Raw genomic sequence first — 20,676 nt, forward strand, 5'->3', positions numbered from 1 at the left:
ATGGCATCACCAACTCAGTGTACACGAGTTTGAGTAAACTCCGGGACTTGGTGATGTATAGGGAGGCCTGGCATACTGCAGTCCATGGGGTTGCAAAAAGTCTGACACGACTTAGCAACTAAACTGAACTGAGGAATTGACTCTCTCAATAGTATTTGGTCTTTGTTGCTGAAATATCTCCAGAGGAAAATCTTGAGTAAATAGGAAAGAACAAATCTGACACCATATTCACTTTAACCTCACTTTAACCTTTTTGCTCTGTCGCTTGTCCTTAGTCATGCTGGCTCTGCACTTTCTGTAAAAGAATTTGCCTATAACCTGAAATATACGTGACAAACTGACCATGATCTGACCTGAACAGAGAATAACATTTGTCCTATTGGAGGTTTACAGGTACATCATGACATGACCTATATGGACAGTTGCAAGAACAAAAAACCAGCACCAAAAAGTTTGCAATAATTAACCATGCCCCTCCCTCAACTTGCCTTTATAAGGGCTTTGCTGAAAGCCTTCAGGGAATTCTGGCTTTTAAGGCCAGAGCTACCTGTCTCCTTGCTTTGCCTTACAATAAATCTATCTTTGCTCCAAACTTCTATTGTTTTGGCCTCACTGTGAGTTAGGCACAGGGACTTGAGTTTCGTAACACTGATATTCATAACAAGCCCCTTTGGACTAACACTTGAGTTGATGTTAATGAGCTGACTTTTAGAAAGCTCCTAAGGATGGCGGCTGGCTGCCAGGGGAAACAGCCATGAGAATAGATGGTTGCAACTTTCAGCCCACTGCCCCCCAACCTATGAGGAGCAGAGAGGGGTGGGTGACATCAATCACCAATGGCAATGATTTAATCAATTGTGCCTATGTAATGAAGTGTTCATACAAATCCACCACCACACAGAGCACAGAGAGGGACTCCTTGCTTACCTAGTCTTCTGTGCAACTGGAGTAGGAAGTGCAGTTCTCCACCCACCCAGACCACCACATTCACCTCTGCATTCCTCATTTCTCACACAGAAATGATCTATGTTAGTATTCCTCTCCCACCTCCCCAACTAGACTATGGGTTGTCAGAGTAAGATGGTTCCAGGGCTGGTTACTCAGTGGCTCAATGACATTGTGACTCCATCTCTTTGATTCTCTTGAGCTTTCCTCTCAGGCTTGTAAGATGGCTCTGTGCGTCTAAACAATACATTGTTGCACTAAGGAGTCTGCTGCTGCTGCTGCTGCTGCTAAGTCGCTTTAGTCGTGTCCAACTCTGTACGACCCAATGGATGGCAGCCCATTAGGCTCCTCTGTCCCTGGGATTTTCCAGGCAAGAACACTGGAGTGGGTTGCCATTTCCTTCTCCAATGCATGAAAGTAAAAAGTGAAAGTGAAGTCGCTCCATCGTGTCTGACTCTTAGCAACCCCATGGACTGCAGCCTACCAGGCTCCTCTGTCCATGGATTTTCCAGGCAAGAGTACTGGAGGGGGGTGCCATTGCCTTCTCTGAGGTAGGGGAAATGGTCTTTTCCCCCGCCCTCTCACATCTCCCTTTCTAAGAGCACAAGATAGATACCTAGAAGAATTCCCAGCAGTACCCTTGTATTATAGCAGTACCATGACTAAACCAATCAAGGGAAATGAGACATCACCTTTGGCTTAGGTTGGTTGTGCTTTATGTCTTGGGATGGGGATGGGTCTGACTGCCCCTGTAGCATATGGCTATCTGATACCTGAACAAAATCAAAGTTCTGTTAAACAAGAGAAGAGAAGGGGACAGGGAGTTACTGTAAGCAACAAACACTGTCATCCACAGGAAGTCAGGGAATAAAAGGAGAGGTAAGGTAGCTTTCCTGGAAATGGTAATGTTTCACTTGAGACTTGTCAAGAAGTTGTCAGTCTTATGAAACCTGGAGACTAGTATTCAGGCATAAAGAGCAAATGCATTGCTTATGGCTACAGGGTTTCTTTTGAGGGTGATTAAGATGTCCCAAAATTGATTGTATATTAGTTGCACAACTCTAAATATATTAAAATTTATTAAACTATATACTTTGAGTCTCAGTGAACTCCGGGAGTTGGTGATGGACAGGGAGGCCTGGTGTGCTGCAGTTCTTGGGGTCGCAAAGAGTCGGACACGACTGAGCGACTGATCTGATCTGATCTGATCTGATATACTTTAAATGGATTAATTGCATGATATATGAATGATATCTCAAAGCCAGTATTTTTAAAAAGAACAGTAAATACAAATGCCTTGAGACTAGACAAACTTGGTCACAAGAACTTTTTGTTTCACTGAGTCACATTGAGTGGAGAATTCTCATAGAAAGACCTTAATCATATTATATCTATTAATGAGGGGTATGTAACTCAATGTCAGAAATTCTAATAAAAGACAGAGAAACATTATACCCTATATTTTCAGGTGTGATATTCCCTGTTGGTGTTTCTTCCCAGGAATGTAACCTTCAAGTCACTCAGCAAGTGTGGCCCCCAGTAGACCTGCAGCCAGTAGTAGGTTGGACTTTAACTCATCTGAAGGGCTTCCACTGTGATTTATATAATTCTCCTCATATGTAACATCTAGTCTACTACATAAGTTGAAAATTTTCCATTGGATACAAACATTAACAATAGACATTACTTGAGTTAGTCTCTGTCTTCCTCTTTTGTTGTTGAGATTACTTTTGTTGTTTTTACCCTCTGGTTTTACAAAATTGCAAGAAAACATTTTTTATCAGTGCTAGTATTATGCACCTTGCAGCTCAGCCTATCTAACTTTCTGCAGAAGTGCAAGTGAGCATTTGCCAAGAATTGGCACTTATTCAAAGCTGAGCAAGAGAAGGAATTCACACACATACCTCACACATGCAATTAAGGAATAAGAAGAAAGCCAGTGTTGCAGGAGTTTAGGGAGGCAAGAGATTAGCAGGGACTGGATCATATAGGGCCTTGAGGATCATGAAAGTTTAGATTTTACAGCCAAATGCAGTTGGGAGTCACTAGAAGTCTTTAAACAAGCATGTGACCAGATCTGATTGGCATTTTTAACAGATCAGATCAATTTGGAGCCATAAATTTGGGGAAAGTATCTGCAAACCAAATAACTGAAGACTTTAGCATCTAGAGTATTAAAAGTACTTCTACAAATCAATATAGTAAAAGACAAAGAACACAGAAAATTAACAAAATATCTGAGAAAGCTGTTCTCCAAAAGAGGAAATTCAGATGGTCAATAAAGACATGAAAAATGTTCATTATTAATTAACCAGAGAAATACATATTAAAACTGCAACAATAACTATATCAGCCACTAGCTTGGTAAAAAGTAGAAAAAAACACATTACCAAAACATTAAAAAATATCAATGCAAACTCACCCTCTACTAGTTGTCAGAGTATTAAATTGGTATAACTATTTTGGGAAAATGAGGATGCATAACTTCATGGTTATTAGTCCAATATCTACAGCCACGTTGATACAGATCTTAGAGAAACTTACACAAAAGTACCAGGAGACATGTATCAGAGTGTTTATTGTAGCACTGTTGATAACTGAAAACAGCCCAAAGTCCATGACTCTGTGTGTATGTGTGTGTGTTATCTGCTCAGTTTTTTCTGACTTTTTGCAACCCCATGGACTGTAGCTCACCAGGCTCCTTTGTCCATGGGTTTCTCCACTGGAGTGGGTAGCCATTACCTTCTCCAGGGGATCTTCCCGACCCAGGGATTGAACCTGGCTGTCCTGCATTGCAGGCAGTCTCTTTACCATCTGAGCCATCAGGGAAGCCCATTAATTATGGTATAAATATGCCCATAATTATGATATATACTATAAAATTTTATACAGCTATATCCATTAGGATGGATGAAGCTCATGGACATAATATTGAGAAAAAAGAAAGTCACAAAAGAACATATACAGTGGACTCCATTTATGTAATTTCAAAACTGAAGTAAAGCAAGCGAATGATCCAAAAAAAAAGAGGAAAAAAACAAAGGGCTATGGTTATCTCGATAGGAGAGAGGAGATTTAAGCACAAGTAGCCTTCTGAAATCCTGAAAGTGTTCCATTTTTATGAAGCACAAAAGCTTTTAATTTTGATGAAGTTTAATTTGTATATATTTTCCCTTTGGTTGCTTACAGTTTGGGTGTCATATTTAAGAAATCCTTGTTAGACCCAAAGATACAAAGATTTATCCTTATATTTTCTTCAAAGAGTTTTATAGTTTTAGCTCAAACATTCATATTTTTGGTCCATTTTAGGTTAAATTTTATATTTACTGTGAGGCAGAAAATCTGATATTTTTTTTGCGTATAAGGTTCAACTTCTAAAGCTGTGTGTAGATACATGAACATTTGTTTTATATCATATATACTCTTCTGTATATAAACTATATTTCATAGATTTAAAAGTATAAATAGGAAATAATTGATTGGATACTGTGTGTGGAGAGCAAATTGTAGTGGAATAAGAGACAAATCAGGGGCACAGTTTAGAAGGTCCCATGGGTTTTTGGTTGATGCAAAGAGTTGGTGGTGATCCCATAACTGAGATAGTAATGAATGCAGAAAGACCACGGTTTGGGGGGGAAGAAACAAAATTATCTTTAGGATATGTTAATTTTAAGTATCCATTTTCAATATCTAACCAGAGAATTCAAGTAATTGGATAAATTAATCTGGAGTTTGGTGAGGGAGGCAGGGCTATAGGTACAAGTGATACAGGTAAAAGCCTGGTTTGGTTTGTACACACTGGGGAGATGAACAAGCTGCCAACCTTTGGTTTATTCATATTTTTTACAGTTTCCTTTAAATAAGATCAGAAGGCATATTATTGACCAACCATTTTTCTTTATAAAGCAATGCATGCATGCATTGCCCTTTAAGTGCAACTTTCATTGTTACATCTAGTTAGCTGGTGTAGCGTTGAACTGAATCCAGCATACCCTTTCCAGTCTATGTTATGGCCTACAACATAGTGAAAATCTACATAAAAAAAAAAATTTCTCCAGAAGCACTGGATTTTTAGTAATGAGCAGAACAAAAAATACTTTACCACTTCTTCATATACCACACATGCCAAGAATTGATTCATTTTCTAGTGGTTAGTGGCTTCATCCAACTCCAAACAAAATCTTCTCTTTCTAAAAAAATATAAATGTATCTATATTTATTCTCAGTTGCACTAGGTCTTCATTGCTGCACCAGCTCCTCCCTAGCTGCTATCAGCCACAGGCTGCTCTCCAGTTGTGGTGCGTGGGCATCTCACCTTGGTGGCCTCTTCTGCCGCAGGGCATGGGCTCTAAGGCAGCGGGCTCTAGAGCACAGGTTCAAATAGTTATGGTGCACAGGCCCAGTGGCTCTGCCATATAAGGGACCTTCCTGGGCCAGGGATTGAACACAGGCCTTTTGCATTAGCAGATGGACACTTTTAGTCACCAGGGAAGCCCCCAACAAAATATATTCTAGTATATATCAGTTCATTTCAGTTCAGTTCAGTCACTCAGTCATGTCTGACTCTTTGAGACACCATGAACCACAGCACACCAGGCCTCCCTGTTCATCACCAACTCCCAGAGTTCACCTAAACCCATGTCCATTAAGTCGGTGATGCCATCCAACCATCTCACACTCTGTCATCCCCGTCTCCTCCTGCCCTCAATCTTTCCCAGCATCAGGCTCTTTTTAAATGAGTCAGGTCTTTGCATCAGGTGGCCAAGATATTGGAGTTTCAGCTTCAACATCATTCCTTCCAATGAACACCCAGGACTGATCTCCTTTAGGATGGACTGGTTGGATCTCCTTGCAGTCCAAGGGACTCTCAAGAGTCTTCTCCAACACCACAGTTCAAAAGCATCAATTCTTCAGCGCTCAGCTTTCTTTATAGTCCAACTCTCACATCCATACATGACCACAGGAAAAACCATAGCCTTGACTAGACGGACCTTTGTTGGCAAAGTAATGTCTCTGCTTTTTAATATGCTGTCTAGGTTGCTCATAACTCTCCTTCCAAAGAGTAAGTGTCTTTTAATTTCATGTCAGCAGTCACCATCTGCAGTGATTTTGGAGCCCCAAAAATTAAGTCAGCCACTGTTTCCACTGTTTCCCCATCTATTTGCCATGAAGTGATGGGACCAGATGCCATGATCTTAGTTTTCTGAATGTTGAGCTTTAAGCCAACTTTTTTGCTCTCCTCTTTCACTTCATCAAGAGGCTCTTTAGTTCTTCGCTTTCTGCCATAAGGGTGGTGTCATCTGCATATCTAAGGTTACTGATATTTCTCCCAGCAATCTTGATTCCAGCTTGTGCTTCATCCAGCACAGTGTTTCTTATGATGTACTCTGCATATAAGTTAAGTAAGTAGGGTGAAAATATCCACGCCTTGACGTACTCCTATTCCTAGTATACATACAGGACCATAATTCCTCTTTCACAATGAATGGCATTGACTTAACACAATGATATGTAATTTGACAATGGAATTTTGCCAGTAGTTTGTTTTGCTTTCTCTCAGGGGATTTTCAATAACTCTGTAGCTGATTTTTACAAGTTTTTTAAGGACAGTAAAAGCTACCTGTTTTAGTGTAAAAGGACTGCAACTTTGAATAAAATATCTTCAGTTTTGGCCTCCTTTTGACTTTAGCAAAAGAATTATTTAATTTTATGCCCTATTTTTTGTTTTAACAATAAAAAATTTTATTGGGTTACCATAAGGCACTGTGTGTTGAAATGAAAGTATTAATTTCATGCCAAAACTTAGTGAAGTTTCTTAGAAGATAATACAGTGAGAAAAAAATAGCTGGATTGCTAAGTTTTAGATATCAGTCTTATACTTGTGTTTATATTTTCTTTTTCACTTTTTTCTATGAAATTATCACGTTTGTATCTTCATTTACCTAGAAATGGAAATCCTATTCATTTTTTTTCATTTACGATATTATGAACTTTAGTATTTATATCATTACATCTTTGTAATAATGAAATAATATATTACATCATTTATATTTTCATCATTATGTCTTTGTTTTAGTAAAACACTTTTGAAGTCCTCTATAGCATTTTTTAAAAATGCTGAAGATGTAAGGCCACATAATAGTCACAACACAAAAAGTTAAAATAATGTGAAAATATTTTAAACCAAGGTGAGTTGCACCTGGTAGTTGAATGTTAGTGGTAACAAACTACCAGGCACAGTTTTTAAAGTGCATCTTGTACCTTCAAAAATGAAAGTATCTCAAAAGATGTAGTGGGACATAAGATTTGAAAACAGTAGTGCAAAGTTAGAATTTTTTCCTTTTTGGGGGAGTATCACTCAAAAGTGACAAGTAGAATGAGAAGAAGAAACTGAGACAAATCCCTGAATTACAAATAAGCAGAAGGGCTGAGTATGGGAGCATGTTAAGAATGCATATTTTAGAAAGTTCTTGTTAGTTTTGGGGTTTGGGATTGGATACATGTCAGGATTCGGATTAAGTAGCAAAATATACTGCTGGAAGGTTAAGGACATAACTTAAATCTCTAGTTAGAGACTAGATAAATAAATCTGAAATAAATCTTTTATTTCAAAAGCAGGAATGAGATTCACAGGCTGGTTGCTGGAGCTTCTCTAGACCAAGAAGCAGAGAAAGTGTAGCAACCTACGTATCACATGGAAAAATTGCATTTACAGAAACAGTCTGCATCTGTGACAGTCAGGGAGAAGAGACTTTACACTGTAAACATCCCTGTAATGATCTATTTCCATTGGCTGAGGTGAAGTCAAAGTCAAACAGACTGACGCACAAATTACAGGGTCATAAGCAAATCCCTGATGGCTTAAAAAACAGTAAACAGCCAGGATAGCAGAAAGCTGCCTGAGTGAGCAGGAAACCAGAAAATACAGTGTTAGCCTGAAGAACTGTTCCTATAACAACACACTTTTTGGTACCAAACCTTGGAATGACAGTTGTTATGTATAAACTGAACCTGGATAAACTTTAAGCCAAAACTCCAAGAACTGATGGTCTTGGTTACTGACACAAATAGAAACAAACCATGTCTGGACAAGAGCTCTCCAAGTTTGATTCGGAGAACTCCTACAGATTATGATCAAGCAATGAACTCACAAACAGTACTATCAAACATACAAGAAGGCAATAACCATAAATGAGAGTCAGCAGAAACAAGAAGCACCAGAGTTAAATTTCCCAAAGATTTCAAGTATTGGAGTTACAATTACACACATATAACATTAAAACACATATGTGGGAACTGTTTTAAGTAAAGCATGCAACTTAAAAAGTGAACATTAACTAGAAACACTTAGGAATGAGTAGAAATATTTTGGAAACAATCCAAAAGAAATCAGAAATAAGAAATATAATTGTTGGCAGCAGAAAAATCTCAGTGGAGAGATTAACTAGATTAGATAACTCAAGTGAGAATATGTGAATCAAAAGTTATATCTGAAGAACTGACCCAGAATTCAGTAAAGAGAAACAACAAAAAATGGGAAATATGATTAAAGGATTAAAGGACATGGAAGACAGAATAAGATCCTACAATTTGATAGCATTCCAAGTAGAAAGAATAATGAGGAAGGAAGAGGTAATATATAAACAGATAATGGCTGTGAATTTGCGAGAACTGATAAAAAACATAAATCTACATCTTTAAAGCAAACAAGAAAAAAAATAATGACACAAAAAAAAATTCAAGAAAAAATTGCAGAAATAAAAGGAGACTCAAGTCTGAAAGTGTAAAAGGACATACAGTAATCTAAAAAATGATCCCACATGGTTAATGCCAATATATGTTCAAAAATAAAGCATTCTCTGAAAGTTAAAGAAAGTAAATTACTTATAATGAGAAAGACTTAGGCTGATTTTGTGTTGTATCACAATATTCATTTCTAGAAGACACTGTAGATATAGCAATACAGACAAAATCCTCAAGGAAAGAGATGTGACCCAGAAATTCTATAACCAGTTAAATTGTTTCTTGAGTAAAAAGCAAAAAAAAAAAAAAAAAAATTGAAAACACAAAGTTTTAGGGGTATGGTTTCCATAAACTCACTTGAACAATCTGCCAGTGGACACATTCTATCAAAGAGATGACTAGAAAGCAAGCATAGGGGAGATAGCATAAAGAATGCACATAATTAAGACTAAAACTAAGACAAATGTGGGGATCATTAATATTAAACAGAAAGATAAATATTAAGAAAGATAATATAGTTAAAATTGGAAAGTTGTGGAGAGAAAGGAGAGAAGGAAGAGGAAAGCTATTAATTCAATTATTCTTTAGAATAGAGCACTTATAATGTCTAAAGAAATAGAGATTAGACATTACAAAAAATTGCAAACATTCATAATCATTGGAAGACATGCATGTATAACCATGCAAAATCTCACATGGGAAATTATTTGTAAACCTTGAAAACATGAATCATAACATGGTATAACCATGACTAAACATGTCTTTCATATCAATAATTGTAATTGACTGGTTCAAAAATTGAGAAAGGAGTACAACAAGGCTTTATCTTGTCATCTTATTTAACTTCTATGCAGAGTACATCATGCGAAATGCTGGACTGGATGAATCATAAGTTGGAGTCAAGATTGCTAGGAGAAGTAGCAACAACCTCTGATATGTGGATGATACCACCCCAATGGCAGAAAGTGAAAAGTAACTAAAGAACCTCTTGATGAGGGTCAAAGAGGGGTGAAAAAACTGGCTTAAAACTCAACATTCCAAAAACTAAGATCATGGCATCTGGCCCTATAACTTCATGGCAAATAGAAAGAGAAAATGTGGAAGCAGTGATAGATTTTCTTGGGCTCTAAAATCATGCAGAAAATTAAAAGACACTAGATCCTTGGAAGAACAGTTATAACAAATGTGTGACAAACTTGTGTATTAAAAAGCAGACATCACTTTGCCAACAAAGGTCTATCTAGTCAAAGCTATAGTTTTTCCAGTTGTCATGTATGATGTGAGAGGTGGTCCATAAAGAAGGCTGAACACCAAAGAGTTGATGCTTTTGAATTGTGGTGCTGGAGCAGACTCTTGAGAGTCCCTTGGACTGCAAGGAGATCCAGCCAGTCAATCCTAAAGGACTGATTCTTTGGAAGGACTGATCCTGAAGCTGAAGATGCTCAACCTGCTAATTATTCAGTTCAGTTCAGTTCAGCACACAGTCGTGTCCGACTCTTTGCCACCCCATGAATCGCAGCACGCCAGGCCTCCCTGTCCATCACCAACTCCCGAAGTTCACTCAGACTCAAGTCCATCGAGTCAGTGATGCCATCCAGCCATCCATCTCATCCTCTGTCGTCCCCTTCTCCTCCTGCCCCCAATCCCTCCCAGCATCAGAGTCTTTTCCAATGAGTCAACTCTTTGCATGAGGTGGCCAAAGTACTGGAGTTTCAGCTTTAGCATCATTCCCTCCAGAAATGCAAAATAAAAACAATAATAAAGTAACACTTCACACCTGTCTGAATGGCTATCATCAAAATATCTACAAATAACAAGAGTTGGAGAGGATACGGAGAAAAGGGAACCCTTATACATGGCAGGAATGAAACTGGTGCAGCCACTATGGAAAAGAGTATGAAGGTTCCTCAAAAAACGAAAAATAGAACTGCCATGAAAGTGTTAATCGCTCAGTTGTATCATATTCTTTGGGATCCCATAGACAGTAGTTTACTAGGCTCCTCTCTCCATGAAATTCTTCAGGCAAGAATACTGGAGTGGGTTGCCATTCCCTTCTCCAGGAGATCTTCCTGACCCAGGGATCTGACCCAGGTCTCCTACATTGCAGGCAGATTCTTTATCAACTGAGCCACCAGGGAAATCCTATGGTAGGGAAGAACTACCCTATAATCCAGCAAATGTACAAAAACACTAATTTAAAAATACATATACACCTCAGTGTTCATAGCAGCACTGTTTACAGTAGCCAAGATATGGAAGGAAACCAAATGACCATAAGCAGATGACTGGACTGGGACTTCCTTAGTGGTCAGTGGTTAAGAATCCTTCCAGTGCAGGGGACATAAGTTCAATCCCTAGTCAGAGAATAAGATCCCACATGCTGTGGGGCAACTAAGCTTGCCTGCCACAACTAGAGAAGCCTGAGTGCTGCAACAAAAGACCAGCACAGCCAATATATATATAAAACTGGATTAATAAGATGTACTATGTATATATGTATACAATGGAATATTACTCAGCCATAAAAAGGAATGAAATTTTGTCAATTGCCGTATGGATGGAATTGGAGGGTATTATACTAAGTAAATAAGTCAGACAGAGAAAGACAAACACTTTGTGATAGCACTAATATGTTGAATCTAAAAAATTGGTACGAATAAATGTATATGCAAAGCAGAAACAGACTCATGATATAGAAAACAAACTGCTGCTGCTGCTGCTGCTGCTGCTAAGTCGCTTCAGTCGTGTCCGACTCTGTGTGACCCCATAGACAGCAGCCCACCAGGCTCCCCGTCCCTGGGATTCTCCACGCAAGAACACTGGAGTGGGCTGCCACTTCCTTCTCCACTGCATGAAAGTGAAAAGTGAAAGTGAATTTGCTCAGTCATGTCTGACTCCTAGCAACCCCATGGACTGCAGCCCACCAGGCTCCTCCATCCATGGGATTTTCCAGGCAAGAGTATTGGAGTGGGATGCCATTGCCTTCTCCAGAAAACAAACTAGTGGTTACCAAAGGGGAGAAGTAAGGGAGGAAAGACATTAGGAGAATGAAATTAATAGATACAAATTACTATGCATAAAGTGATAAGGGAACAAGGATATATTTATAGTATAGTACAGGGAATTATGGCTATTAGCTTGCAATAACTTTTAATGGAGTATAAACCAAAAAAATACTGGACCACTAGGATGTGTACCTGAAACTAATTTAGTATTGTAAACCAAATATACTTCAATTTTTTAAAAAGTCAATGTAATTTGAGGAATCAAAGTATTTTTCAAACTATTTTGATTTCAATGCAAAACTGTGAATCTGGACATTAGCAAGGCAACACTTCGTTAAAAGAGACTACTGCAATAGGGAGATAGTCAAAATTGAAGCCAGAAACATCTCTGAGAAGGAGTGCCCAAGCACAGCTTTATATGCAGAGACCATGGGACAGGTGGCTGTGAAAAGAGGAAGTGGTATATTAAAATTGGTAAGGAAAGTCCTGACCTTAATGAACTATGGCAAACATTGCAAAAACAGGAAGATCATGGGAGGAAATATTAGTCAGTGGTTAGGTATATGGGGTGGAGTTTGGGTCTTAGGTGGAGCAAATTACAGCAAAGAAAGTTTGCATAAAGTTCAAGGTCTACTTCCTTTAAAAGACAAAAGTTATGTCAAGCACTAAGTTTGACCAACCTTTTATCAGTGCCTGCTTAAATAATTTTGATTTTTAAGCAGGTATAAATTGCATATATTCCAAGTTATTCTGACACAAATATATCCTAAAATCTAGCCCTACAATATTCCAAGCTAGGTCTTATTCACAGGGGAGTAAATCACAAAGCAGCTAGAAAATTTCACTATATTAACTAATAAGAAAGAATGAAAACAAATGAAATGGGTGTCCAAGTGAAATTAAAGAAAGATCAGCAAAATTAATCCCAAGAAAGCCAAAAGAAGGGATTAAAAAGATAAAAGAAACCAGTTAGTTAGAAAGTAAAACCAAAAAACTGTAGAATTAAATAACCCAAAAGCTGTTTGCTTGAAAAAGCAAACTATTGGCTAAGTTAATTAAGAATAAAAGCAAAAAGCTGGAAATTCTAGATAAAATGGATTCTTTTTAAAGAAAATATCATGTACAGACACTGATCTCAAAACAAATCTAAACAATTTAATTACCATAAAAGAACCATAAAATGAGGGACCTAGTTTTCTCCCTCAACTCTCCTGCATAAACTATTACTCCTGACACATCCTAGAGGAAGGATGACCCCTACCTAATGAGATTGTACAGTTTGGGTATCCTTAGTGACCAGGCAAGGGCTTCCCAGGTGGCTCAGTGGTAAAGAATCCACCTGCCAATGCAGAACACCTGGGTTTGATCCCTGGGTCAGAAAGATCCCCTAGAGAAGGAAATGGCAACCCACTGCAGTATGCTTGTCAGGAAAATCCCATGGACAGAAGAGCCTAGCAGGCTACAGTCCATAGGGTCCCAAAGGAGTCAATTTATCAACTTATCAACTAAACAACAACAACAATGATGACCAGGCAAATACCTTAAGTAAACAAACAAGAAATGTCTTAACTATACATCCTGAGTAAATACATTAGAGGATGTATTTATTAATATAATTATTTGTTAAATTGTAAAATGTACAAAATATGTACATATCCAAAGATACAGTCTGTATGTACATTTTCTGTAAAAAGTTTAGAGGCCACCACTATATGAATATAAATCTATTTCAAAATATATGGATATATTTCAAGATATATCTATTTTGTCAGTAAAATGACTTTTGATAAATGATTTTTTTTTTTTAATTTAAAGAAGAAACTACAAAAAAAGCACCTGGTGCTTCTCATAGGTGGTTATGTTGCACCTTTCAGGAACACACAACACCAAAATTATGTAAGCTATCCCATCACATAAAGAAAGAAACTGTCCAAATTTGTTATACAAAGCAAGAATAATTTCAATACTAAATCTGACAAAGACTGGAGAGGGGAAAAAAAACTAATTATTAATCTCACTTGTAAATATTGATGAAATAATACTAAGTAAAATATTAGGAAGCAAATTCTGCAATATTAGAAAGCAATGACTTGACATAGTGGGATTTACTTCAGGAATACAAGAATGATTAAATGTTATGACAGATATATTTTTTAATTCTTTATTCTTTCTTGCTTTGCTGGGTCTTTGTTGCAGTTCAAGGGCTCTTTGTTGCTCCATAGGGGCTTTCTTTAGTTTCGGTGAGTGGGGGCTACTCTTTAGTTGCGGTGCACAGGCTTCTTATTGTAATGGCTTCTCTTGTTGCAAAGTATGGTCTCTAGTGTCCATGGGTTCAGTAGTTGCAGCATGTGAATAAATGCTAGTTCCCAGATTAGGGATTAGGGAACATGTGTTCCCTGAATTGACAGGCAAATTCTTAACCACTGGACCACCAGGGAAGTTCCCAGGACACATATTTTGTGAATAGATCTGAGAAAGATCAATTCCACAGACTGAAAAGAATTTGATAAAAAATGTAACATCTATTTTTGAATCAAAAATGTCATTAAAAGAATAAGAATATAGGACACTTCCTTAACATGAATTTATTTTAACCCCCAAACTAGCTTATGTTCAATAGGAAAATATTACAGTCACTGTCATTAACAAAAGTTTTAAAAAATGATGACTACTATTTCCACTAACATTTTCTAGCTAATACAATTATCTTTATAATTTCAGGAAAAATTAAAAATATAGAGTACACCTCCCCTTGTCAGTTCTATTCAACACTGTACTAAAGTTTCTATCCAGGGCAATTATGCAAGAAGATGAAATAAATAACATTCTTGTTTTGCAGATAACAATCTTTTTTAAAAAAAAGTCTTTATTGAATTTGTACAATATTGCTTGGGGCTTCCCATGCGGCGTTAATGGTAAAGAACCCACCTGCCAATGTGGGAGAAATAAGAGAAGCTGGTTTGATCCCTGGATGGAGAAGATCTCCTGGAGGAGGGCATGGCAACCCACTCAGGTATTCTTGCCTGGAGAATCCCCATGGACGGAGGCGCCCAAGCAGCATAGCCAGAAAATCTATGAGTCAGACATGACTAAAGCTACTTAGCACACACACACATAGTATTGCTTCTGTTATGTTTTAGCGTCTTTGCTGTAAGGCACATGGGATCTTAGCTCCCAGATCTTGGATCAAACCCGCAACCCCTGCATTGGAAGGTGATGTTGAGTCCAGCTCAACAGCACAGGTTCCTGAAAGCGAGGTGTAGCAAAAGAATGAGAAACACTCAAGAAAGTTACAAAGAGGATTAGGGGACCAACACCACCACGAGGTGAAGGTGGCCAAACTGATCTCAAGTCTGCTTTATTATACTTTTTGAGAGTTGCTTGTACGTGCTTACATGAGCATAGCAGGTCAGATGGCCTTCAGTGATAACCCTGGGCAGTTAACATTTAACATTTTTTATCCCTGTTTTTCTGCCTCAAGGACAAGGACCTAGCTAATCTTTTTTTTTTTTTTTTGATGTCAAGTTCAAGCATTTAATTTTCCATTGCTGCTGCTGCTGCTGCTAAGTTGCTTCAGTAGTGTCCAACTCTGTGCGACCCCATAAGTGTCGGCCCACCAGGCTCCCCTGTCCCTGGGATTCTCCAGGCAAGAACACTGGAGTGGGTTGCCATTTCCTTCTTCAATGCATGAAAGTGAAAAGTGAACGTGAAGTCGCTCAGTTGTGTCCGACTCTTAGCGACCCCATGGACTGCAGCCTACGAGGCTCCTCCGTCCATGGATTTTCCAGGCAAGAGTACTGGAGTAGGATGCCATCACCTTCTTCAAATTTTCCATTGAAAGTTTACCAAAACAGCAAATCCAAAGGTTAAGGAAAATAGCTACATAAGAAGAGCTCAATTTACATAAAGAAAATATGTTGAGGTAGACATACCCATACACAGTACAAACCCAAGGATGATTCAATAGAGACTATTATTGGGTCTCTTTCTTCAGGAGTGGAAAGAGCTTTTCTGGTACTGTTTGTTGCCAGAGGCTTCCTCCTTACTTAACCAAATTTTGCAAACTGAAAAGCATAAAGCAAGCCAGAATTTTCTAACATATTTTTAAAGGAAAATATCCTTTATGTAGTCAAAAAGGGAAAGAACTTGCAATTAACTCTACTAGCCACGTCTAAACCATGTTACCCTGTCTGCACACCACCCTTTGGCTGTATCATATCTTGACTGTACTAGTGCCCACCCCTCTACATCTGCTTGCTGCCCTCTTACCCATTGCTCACAGGACAACCATAATGAGATTCTGAAAAAGAAAATTTGATCCTGTCATAGGCTTCCTCCTTTAAAATTCTTCAAGAGCTTTTCATTGTTGTTGGGATAAAAACAAATATCCTTCAGCAGGCCAATAAGGCTTTGCATCTCTGGTTTCTGGACACTATTAGAAACTGCTACATGCCTTTGTAGGGGCCTCACAGGGCCTTCATATAAGCCGTTGCCTCTATCAGCTTATTAACCCTTACTAATCTTTCAGACCACTGCTGAAACACTTCCACAGAAAGACCTTACCTGACTCCCAAACCAGGTCTACTACTACTAAGTCAATTCAGTCGTGTCCAACTCTGTGCGACCCCATAGATGGTAGCCCACCAGGCTCCTCTGTCCCTGGGATTCTCCAGGCAAGAACACTGGAGTGGGTTGCCATTTTCTTCTCCAATGCATGAAAGTGGAAAGTGAAAGGGAAGTCACTCATTCGTGTCTGACTCTTAGCGACCCCATGGACTGCAGCCTACCAGGCTCCTCCGTCCATGGGATTTTCCAGGCAAGAGTACTAGAGTGGGTTGCCATTGCCTTCTCCACCCAAACCAGGTCAGTTACCCGCTATATGTGTTTATTTCCCTATGTCCCTTTTATTCAAAATCCTTACTATAGTTATAATTTTAAATGCCTTAATGTGGTTATTTGAAGTCCATCTATAACTAGATTATAAGCTCCAAAGATACAGAATAGGTGTTTTTGCTTATTTCCAGCAGCTAGCATAATATTTTAGTTATTTATTAAATGACTACTGTGGGAATTTTTTTGGGGGGACTTGGAAACGGCGAACTTGAAAGAACAACACTTGGACAGTTTTTGTAAGGACTGACAACTTTATTTTGGTAGTCGAGCCTTTTTACAGGAGCAAGGAACAAAGAGTTTAGAGAATATGGTAAGCAGAGCACGTACAAGGTTAAGATATAATCAGTAAAAGATCTTTTAAGGACCAGCGTGTTCTTAACAACCCATGTGTTTATCTCATGACCCATTTTTTTCAAGCATCGTCTTTAACGTTTTAATCGTTAAATCTTGGCACCGAGCCTCACCAAAGGCAGGAAATGTTTTTCAGCTATCAGTACACAATGCCTGGGTACTTCTGGCCCTTCGCCATTTTCCCAAGGACCTTTTCCTTCAAGGCTATTTTGCGCTGTGTCTCCCAACAACGACTATGATAAGCTATTGAGCCACAGTGCTATATAAAGCAAAATAATGAGAAAACAGCATTCAGTGACTACTTGATGTTTTTATCATTCCTTTCATTACTATCCTGCTAAGTTCAGTTTACAACTGAAAAGGTAAAGATAAATATATATTATGCAGTTAACTTATTGAACATTACCTACAGAATATGTATGTACCTGTATTTCATGTAAGAAAAAAATGATTTCTTAGTATTCATATGACAATTTCTCCATGTAGGAAAAGTAGTTAATTAACAGAAGTACAACTCTATTTTCAGGCCAATCATGCATCTTTACATCACAGCATTCATGGGACACTGGCTCTTAATTCTTAAATTTGCAATCAGAATGTTTTCAAAAATAAATATTATGAAATTGATTAGAAGCTAAAATGAATTCTTAAGACAAATAGCTATGAAATCTGGACAGAAGACAGCAATAAGGCCTGCCTCTGATACTCAAGCTTTGATACTGAATTAGTTAGCTTGGACTGGTCAGGAGGCAGTTCCTTCAGAATCTTTATGAGTGAATTTAAGCGAGTATGTGTTAACATCATCTTCTCTTTCAGCTCTGCAAACTTTTCTCATAGAGGGATGTTGTAGATATCCATCTCAGATGGATTTACTATGGCTTTTGTTTTTAAGAGGTATGGCAGAGGAACCAGAGATCAAATTGCCAACATCTGCTGGATCATCAAAAAAGCAAAGGAGTTCCAGAAAAACATCTATTTCAGCTTTATCAGTCATTTAGTCACTCAGTTGTGTCTGACTCTTTGCGACCCCGTGAACTGCAGCGTGCCAGGCCTCCCTGTACATCACCAACTCCCAGAGTTTACCCAAACTCATGCCCATTGAGTCAGTGATGCCATCCAACCATCTCATCCTCTGTCATCCCCTTCTCCTTCTGCCTTCAATCTTTCCCAGCATCAGGGTCTTTTCCAATGAGTCAGCTCTTTGCATCAGGTGGCCAAAGTATTGGAGTTTCAGCTTCAACATCAGTCCTTCCAGTGAACACCCAGGACTGATCTCCTTTAGGATGGACTGGTTGGATCTCCTTGCAGTTCAAGGAACTCGCAAGAGTCTTCTCCAACACCACAGTTCAAAAGCATCAAATCTTCGGTGCTCAGCTGTCTTTATAGTCCAACTCTCACATCCATATATGACTACTGGAAAAACCATAGCCTTGACTATACAGACCTTTGTTGACAAAGTAATGCCTCTGCTTTTTAATATGCTGTCTAGCATATTGAACATCTAGCATACTCAACATTCAGAAAACTAAGATCATGGCATCTGGTCCCATCACTTCATGCGAAATAGATGGGGAAACAGTGGAAACAGTGGCTGACTTTATTTGGGGGGGGGCTCCAAAAGCACTGCAGATGGTGATTGCAGCCATGAAATTAAAAGACGCTTACTCTTTGGAAGGAAAGCTATGACCAACCTAGACAGCATATTAAAAAGAGACATTACTTTGTCAACAAAGGTCTGTATAGTCAAGGCTATGGTTTTTCCAGTAGTCATATATGGATGTGAGAGTTGGACTATAAAGACAGCTGAGCACCGAAGATTTGATGCCTTTGAACTGTGGTGTTGGAGAAGACTCTTGCGAGTTCCTTGAACTGCAAGGAGATCCAACCAGTCCATCCTAAAGGAGATCAGTCCTGGGTGTTCACTGGAAAGACTGATGTTGAAGCTGAAACTCCAATACTTTGGCCACCTGATGCAAAGAGCTGACTCATTGGAAAAGACCCTGATGCTGGGAAAGATTGAGGGCAGGAGGAGAAGGGGATGACAGAGGATGAGATGGTTGGATGGCATCACTGACTCAATGGGCATGAGTTTGGGTAAACTCTGGGAGTTGGTGATGTACAGGTAGGCCTGGCACGCTGCAGTTCACGGGGTCACAAAGAGTCAGACAAAACTGAGCGACTGAACTGAACTGAACTAAGGCACTCCATTTTTTCACTGGAAAGGCAGGAGTGGCCTCTCAAGGCAGCCAGGGCAGCATGGGTAGAATACAGGTGGAAACCAATGGGAATCTCACAGGAACTACAGAACAAAAGGTTAAGTGCTGCCTTTGAGTGACCTTCAATGCCTACTAGGAACGGAGCCTCCAAAACTACATTATTTGTGACTTTGGAGAAGACCATGGCCCCGAGGGACTGCAACAGGTCCCAGGCGAGGTGAACAGAGTCAGTGAGCATGGCATGGCTCTGCGCGCACTGGAACACGACACACCTCTCGGGCTGCAGTCATCGCGGGGGCCAGCAGCTCCTCCAGGCCCAGCCCTGCGGGTCTGAGCAGTGAAGACCCTTTCACTACCTGCAAAAAAGAAGGTTCATCAATCGTCTTAATAGCCCATCACAGAAGTCACCCCGTGGCTGCTTTGCAGTTGCAGAGATATGCCTCCACGGCCAAGCAGCCATCTTCTGGCGGTCGTGGCTACCGTTCTAATTAATCTTTATGTGCCTCCCAGGCGCTCAAGATAGGAACAGTCTGTTAATGGCTTTCCACTCTCAGGTGTACATCCTGCTTTCAAGATGTCTTTTGTTCCTTTCTGGATTCCTTCAGGAGTTACATGCTGAGTCATGTCCTCTCAGCAAGATTGCTTAATTCTTTTGCCTGGCCTTTTAGTAGGCCTGTCTCCTACAAGGTTTAAGTCTTAATCATTGGACCACCAGGGAAGTCCAGCATATAACAATCTTAAAGACAATTCTGAAGAAACTACAAATCTATTGGGACTAATAAATGAATTCAGCAATGTTGCAGAGATATAATATCAATATATAAAATAGTTGTATTTCTATAAGCTAGTAATACAATCCAAAAATGAAATTAAGAAAACAATTTCATTCACACAGCATCAAAAAGAGTAAAATACTGAAACTTAACCAAAAACAGTGGATGGTTTATAGTCAAAAAACAAAACACCACTGAAAGAAATTAAAAGAATTGTTTGCTAAAGACAGTTCTTTCTCCTATTGATTGCCTTGACACCTTTATTGAAAATGAATGGATCATAATTATATAGGTTATTTCTCAATTATTCTATTTATGCCAGTACCACACAGTCTGATTACTGTAGTTTTGAGATAAGTTTTGATATGGGGAAGTGTGAGTCCTCTAACTTTTCTTTTCCAAGATTGTTTTGGCTATTCAGGGCCCCCTGCAATTCTATATTAAAGAAAACTTGAAATTGAAAAGCTATCTGTTTATGAATTGATGATATGCACTCAAATCAATCTATCAAAATTCCAATAGCCTTTTTTTTTTCAGAAATGGAAAATATAGTCCTTAAATTTGAATATTCAGAAATCACTCTATTTCATAGATACAAACAACAATCAATTCAAAAATATCTAGTTACAATAGCAACACGAAAGATTGAATTCTTGGGGATAAACTATTAGAAAATGTGCAATACACAAAGAAATCTTTTAATTCACTATAAATGGAAAAGCATGGGATAGGATGACTTATTATCATAAA

The 20,676-nt window shown here is 38.7% G+C and overlaps 1 pseudogene; it reads right to left on the reverse strand.

Moving 5' to 3' along the window:
• Positions 1–17,502: 17,502 nt before the first annotated feature.
• Positions 17,503–20,289, reverse strand: LOC102404521 (annotated as a pseudogene).
• Positions 20,290–20,676: the final 387 nt, after the last annotated feature.

This window comes from Bubalus bubalis, chromosome 4 (assembly GCF_019923935.1).
Source record: "Bubalus bubalis isolate 160015118507 breed Murrah chromosome 4, NDDB_SH_1, whole genome shotgun sequence".
NCBI lineage: Eukaryota > Metazoa > Chordata > Mammalia > Artiodactyla > Bovidae > Bubalus > Bubalus bubalis.